Raw genomic sequence first — 7,090 nt, forward strand, 5'->3', positions numbered from 1 at the left:
TAATGGTTTCAGTATAATTTTTTTAAAATTAATAATTTAAGAATTATCAACAGAAAATTTGATTTTTTATATGGGACACCCTGTATATTTTTAATTTATTGAAAAGAATTTAAAATTACGTTTCCAAAAATATAACACACTTGATATTTTGCTCGATTCCTCTTCGAGATATAGAGTATATAAAAATTCGCTCCCTTTAAATAAGTAGGCTTTGAAGGGCACCGGCTGTAATGCAAAAAAATTCTAGCTGTGAGCATCAATTAAAACGAAAATAATAATATTTGCTATAAGAGATGCAGAATTTTATAACAATTTAAAATATATTTACCCAACATCAACACATTTAAACTATATCTAATAACAATAAAAATAAATAGCAAACCGACACATGAGATTTTGCTACATGTGTTCAACATATCGACCGTCTTCTGTTATGGACAGAGGGAGCAGTTTTTGAACATTTCTCGCGGAATTCATTAACTCAGTGAGGGTGAAAGAAACCCTCTCATAACTGCTAAGTATTTCTAATTCTTGTCTAGATTATACGGAAGAATAAGAGACCTTTATTATTCCGCAAATATATCCATAAGATTAGATCCATGGGCTGGGATCTTGGTTATATAGTTATTCAATTATTCTTGAAATTGGCTGCAAAAATTTGCTGATAACTTCAGCGTTCAGAGTCTTGCTGGAAAAATATGTTTTCGAGTTCCATTAAGGGCATATCATCAATAAGGGGTCCAAAGCCTACTATAGTTAAAAGTGGCGAGCTTTTAAAAATTCTGTATTTCGAAGGGGATTATAACAAAATATCAAGTGTGCTATATTTTTGGAAAGGTAATTTTAAATTCTTTTCAGTTAATTAAAAATATAGAGGGTGTCCCAAATAAAAAATATTTTTTTCTGTTGATAACTCTTAAATTATTAATTTTAAAAAAATGATACTTAAACCATTAAATTCTACGTAAAAAGGTGCTTTGGAAATGTTTTCATAGAAATACAAAATTTTCCAAGGAAAAAAGTTACAGCGATCACCGTAAATCCGAAACGGTAGCAGATATTGATGTGCGGTTTTCACCATCATGTTTTTGAAGAAAATTGAGCTTCAGACACCGATATTAGTTTTCGTCTATCTCCTATAGAAAAGGGTGTTTCCATTTAAAAGCGTCGAATTTGACCCACCCTGTACATCCCATACTTTTGATTTTTAGTGTTATAGGTGAATGGATAGCAAAAAGAAGAACACCAGAGGTACAAAAAAAAATACCAGGATATTAGTGGAGGCTCTCACAGGTGGAGACCTTTTATGATTAAAGGGGATAAGCATGCAGTATTTTCGGGGGGTTAAAGCAGTGCTCAATAGAACGCAATGGAGAAGAATTGTAAACTCAGTTAACACCGACAACCAAAGAATAAAGAGACAACTAAGTAATGAGATTTTTGAATGTCCGGAGTGCGGAAGAGAGATAACATCACGTATCGGGCTTTTCAGTCACAGAAAAGTAATGGCAGTAAGTAAGTCACTAATTGAGTTAACCTTGTGAGTTTGAACTGATTCGTATTCATTTCTTTTTCTATCAGTACTGCTATAAAACCGAATTTTTGATTTTAAATAAGTAAAAAACTGTATTTCTGATTTTTTTATTTTAAATAAGTATAAACCGGGTCCTAAATTTTGATTTTGAATAAGTATAAACCGAGTTTTTAATTTTTGAATTTAAATAAGTAGCAAACCGATTTTTAACCCGGTAGCCGTTTTCTTTCTATTTCTTTTATCAGCCGTCTGATAAACTCATGAGAATTCTAGTAACCGCAACTTTTACCTCAAGTAAAGTAAACTATCATTTATATTGTGTGATTCTTAAAATACAAAAGCCAAAGCAATAAAACTCTAAGTCTCGGTGCCAACCTTAAACAACGAAAGAGAGGGGACGGGTGACACGCACATTCTCCAGTGATCTGTTTTTGAGGTCAAAATTCGACAGTAAATGCTGCTGAGAGCATTATGAAAATCCTTATGGGTAATCAAAGGCCTGGAGTATCATAACAGATCCTGAGCAGTCCAGAATTTTTAGCTGAAGGTACTGCCATAAATGATTTGGTGAACGCAGACAAAGTACTTATACGAGAGGTGAAGAATTACCCGCTGGGGAGGTCGCAATTGAAGAATTGTGCCAAATTTAGGAACATTGGATTACCAGAAAAAGAATTCTTACAAACACATGGTCCAGTGAACTTTCAAAATTGGCTGCCAATGCAATGTTAGCTCAACGAATATCCAGTATAAATTTTCTTTCCGCCATTTGCAAAGATACAGGGGCGGACATAGCCGAGGTAGACCGAGCTGTGGGGCTCGATTCCAAGATAGGATCGAAATTTTTACAGGCTTCAATTGGCTGGAGTTGTTTCCAAAAGGACATTCTCAACCTGGTCTACATTTGCGAGTGTCTCAATCTACCTCAACAAGCTGCTATTGGCAGAGTGTGATCGACATGAACGAGCACCAAAAACCAACCGATTCACCACTAAATTGATCGAATCCCTGTTAAACAAGGTCAGCTGTAAGAAAATCTGTATTTTGGGCTTCGCTTTCAAGAAAAACACGGGAGACACTAGAAAAAGGGCTGGAATATATGCAGCAAGAACTCTTCTGGATGAAGGGGCGGCAATAACTATTTACGATTCTATGATGGAGAATTCTCAAATCCATGAAAATTTGAAGTATGTGGGAATCGCACCTAAGCACATTGAAAGTCACTTATCGATTTTCAAGGATGCCTATTCTGCCACCAAGAATTGTCATGCGGTGATCGTTTGTACAGAATGGGACAAATTTTTGACTCTAAATTATAATCATAATAAAAAAAACTTTGGCGAAAAGCCCACACAAATATATCGTTACTTAAGAACGCGAAATATGTGTTCGCCAATCTTTTTAAATCGAACCCTAACTTACATGCGAGATCGTATGTCTAGGAATAACAAAGGAAGAGCTAAATTTAAAACATTGCTACAAAAAATTAGTGAAAAGAAAGAGACCAATATTATACAGCCAGGATATATAAATCTTACATTCTTAGGGTTTAATATCAAGTCAATGAGTTTTGGTACAGACTTTGCTCAGGCTGAAACTGTATTATCAAAAATTTCATACAAAAAGAGAAAAAACAGTTCGGCACTAAGCATGCAGATAACATTAGGTACAGCAGATGTACCTATAAACCCATTGAATAATCAGTTACCCTTGACGGCACCAACTATTAGTATACCTACTGAATCATTTAGTAATTGTACAGGACCTATTATAAAAAGCTACATTTTGCTATTCCGTATTAAAGTCACTATTGATACAGAAGTATTGGAAGTCGAGCAATGTTTTAGATAGTAGTAATACAAAAATTTATGGTGCAGAGCTTACCATATATGATAAGCACAATCGGTGTTATCTGTCTGATGGTGATTATGTTGTGGTAATTCATGATGTATCAGCTGTTTCTAGAAATTCACCCAAAAAGCATTCTAGTTGGGAAAATATTAACGACTTGGTCGAAACTTGGAAATATTGATGCATTTTTAAAATGGGCAATACTAAAATTCAAACTAAATTAGTCTAGCGTAGCCTGTGCTAAAGTCGTTGACACACCAAAACCCTATCCCCTCTCAGACAATAGAGAAAATAATTCCAACTTAGCTAAAGGAGATACTGATATTGCCAAGCTACAAATTGTTTACGTTTGTATACAACAATAATTCTCGTCAGCAAACAGAAGCCTGCGAAGATCTTCACTGTCCCTGGTGTTTCATTAACTGTCACGAACTGAATTGTACACTTTGCTTAAGCACCTGAAATTGTGCCATTCCAGGTTTACGTTTACCTACGTTCTTATTAGTGTGGGAGTGCGCATAGATGTCGCCTTCAACGAAATGTACGACGAGTCGTATACAGGGTCGCCGCACGATCTCGTTACGCAGCCGTCGGTGTGCGCGTTTTCGAGGAACGGGCCTGTCAGGAGGGATCCCGTCACTCATATTTGCTCATATTTTGGTGTGTCATCCTAAGAGACCAAAACCAAGTCTGTCCGAATTTTTGGAGTTGGACGATTGCGAGTATGACGGGCAGAGGCCTTTTATCACTGATCATAATAGACTATATCACCATACAACCACTTGTCTTTCAATGTATCCCAAAGAAATAGACGCCGATTCCGAGGGTGCGAACGATCCAGAGTGGATACAGAATAAAACCATGATGATGATTGACGAGTTCGCTGATGTAAACGAAGGCGAAAATGAACTAATGAAACTTTGGAACCTCCACGTAATGTAGTAAGGCTTCGTCGGCGACTGCCAAATACCTCTAGCGTGCCAAATGTTCGTCCAGCAAAAAGGCGAAGAACTCCTCTTGAAGAACCTCTACAGAAACTTGGTCCTACACCTCACCTACCTCTTTGATTTCGGCCTCATCAGTGCCGTGTGCCTGTACAACACCCTCCAAAAACTGCAACAACTAGTCGGCGAGACTCACGCTATAAGAAACGTACTGAAGAACGCTCGCGAGACCCAATTAGAAACGTTCAACTTAAATAAGACCAATCGGAACTCGTTCCGACACTATTTATTACTGATATAAAAAATTTATGCTACAAGCAAATATCAAATATACGAAAATACATCATGAACAAGGCCAACAACAGCTCCTTATATAAACTCATAACCACTCTCAAAACATATGGAACACCCCTCAACTTAGGTAGTCAAACATATGATCCGGATTAGGTAGTCAAACATATGATCCGGAAACTCGCATTGTAAGTGAAAACATGAAGATAACCCAATGGCAACAGAAAGCTCTCTATGGAAAACATGCTAATCATCTCATTCAGCCTCAGATTAATCAAGAAGCCTCCAACATGAGTCTAGCTCGCGGAAATATTTTCGGTGAAACAGGATATATGACAGCAATACAAGACCAAATAATTTGTACGAAGAATTACCTAAAATATATAGTCAAGGATCCTACAATACACTCAGATATATGCCTGTTATGTCACGAGCAATCAGAAACCATTGACCACATTACAAGTGAATGCAAAAAGCACTCGCAGCAAAAGATTATACGTACAGGCACAACAACGTGGCCAAAATTACACACAAACAATTAATACTACAGTATGATCCCCGATACACACTTTACTATAAATATGAACCAAGTAATATGTGTGAAAACCATGAAATACTGGAATAAAGAGATAATAACAGATAGAACGATACATCATAATTGGCTAGACATAATATTCACACACATAAACCAACCAAAACAGCATACTTTATCTAAATTTCAATCCAAAACACAGCCAACCTGGAAAAAAAACGTTCTGAAAAAATTGAGAAATGCACTTGCTGAAGGAACAAGGCAAATGTGGCATCTAGACAACGTACGTATTATCCCCATAATACTCTCTACAACAGGTGTTTGGTTTTTTTTTTTACCGAAATCCTTACTTATATCAATCGAACAGCAGTTCCTACCAATATTTATATACAAATGCAGAAATCAGTTATAATAGATACATTCTAATAGATACGTTCTATGGTTCGTAAATTTCTTAATATACAGGAATAAAATAAATGCTTGACATAATCTTTAAAAAAAACAGACCTGACCTGTGAAAAAGAAAAGATAATAATAAATCGCACGTCGTTTATTTATGGGTTGTAATTTAAAATTGTGTTTATAAAATGGCATCTTCAAGTGCACAAGTTACCGATTACTCCAGTCCCCACAGCAACTACAGATCCCCTTTAAGCCCCATATATGCTAGCAAGGAAATGCAGTATAATTTCAGCGATCAAAACAAATGTTGCACATGGAGGAAATTATGGATAAATATGGCTAAAGCTGAGAAGGAGCACGTCGTTTATTTATGGGTTGCGAATTTAAAATTGTGTTTATAAAATGGCATCTTCAAGTGCACAAGTTACCGATTACTCCAGTCCCCACAGCAACTACAGATCCCCATTAAGCCCCAGATATGCTAGCAAGGAAATGCAGTATAATTTCAGCGATCAAAACAAATGTTGCACATGGAGGAAATTATGGATAAATATGGCTAAAGCTGAGAAGGAGCACGTCGTTTATTTATGGGTTGCGAATTTAAAATTGTGTTTATAAAATGGCATCTTCAAGTGCACAAGTTACCGATTACTCCAGTCCCCACAGCAACTACAGATCCCCTTTAAGCCCCATATATGCTAGCAAGGAAATGCAGTATAATTTCAGCGATCAAAACAAATGTTGCACATGGAGGAAATTATGGATAAATATGGCTAAAGCTGAGAAGGAGCACGTCGTTTATTTATGGGTTGCGAATTTAAAATTGTGTTTATAAAATGGCATCTTCAAGTGCACAAGTTACCGATTACTCCAGTCCCCACAGCAACTACAGATCCCCTTTAAGCCCCATATATGCTAGCAAGGAAATGCAGTATAATTTCAGCGATCAAAACAAATGTTGCACATGGAGGAAATTATGGATAAATATGGCTAAAGCTGAGAAGGAGCACGTCGTTGATTTATGGGTTGCGAATTTAAAATTGTGTTTATAAAATGGCATCTTCAAGTGCACAAGTTACCGATTACTCCAGTCCCCACAGCAACTACAGATCCCCATTAAGCCCCAGATATGCTAGCAAGGAAATGCAGTATAATTTCAGCGATCAAAACAAATGTTGCACATGGAGGAAATTATGGATAAATATGGCTAAAGCTGAGAAGGAGCACGTCGTTTATTTATGGGTTGCGAATTTAAAATTGTGTTTATAAAATGGCATCTTCAAGTGCACAAGTTACCGATTACTCCAGTCCCCACAGCAACTACAGATCCCCTTTAAGCCCCATATATGCTAGCAAGGAAATGCAGTATAATTTCAGCGATCAAAACAAATGTTGCACATGGAGGAAATTATGGATAAATATGGCTAAAGCTGAGAAGGAGCACGTCGTTTATTTATGGGTTGCGAATTTAAAATTGTGTTTATAAAATGGCATCTTCAAGTGCACAAGTTACCGATTACTCCAGTCCCCACAGCA

General features: G+C 36.6%; 1 pseudogene; it reads left to right on the forward strand.

Annotated features, from left to right (window-relative positions):
- The first annotated feature begins 1,505 nt into the window (after positions 1-1,505).
- LOC115883410 lies at positions 1,506-4,630 on the forward strand (annotated as a pseudogene).
- The last annotated feature ends 2,460 nt before the right edge of the window (positions 4,631-7,090 follow it).

This window comes from Sitophilus oryzae, unplaced genomic scaffold (genome assembly GCF_002938485.1).
Source record: "Sitophilus oryzae breed Bouriz unplaced genomic scaffold, Soryzae_2.0 scaffold_1898_pilon_pilon, whole genome shotgun sequence".
Lineage (NCBI taxonomy): Eukaryota > Metazoa > Arthropoda > Insecta > Coleoptera > Curculionidae > Sitophilus > Sitophilus oryzae.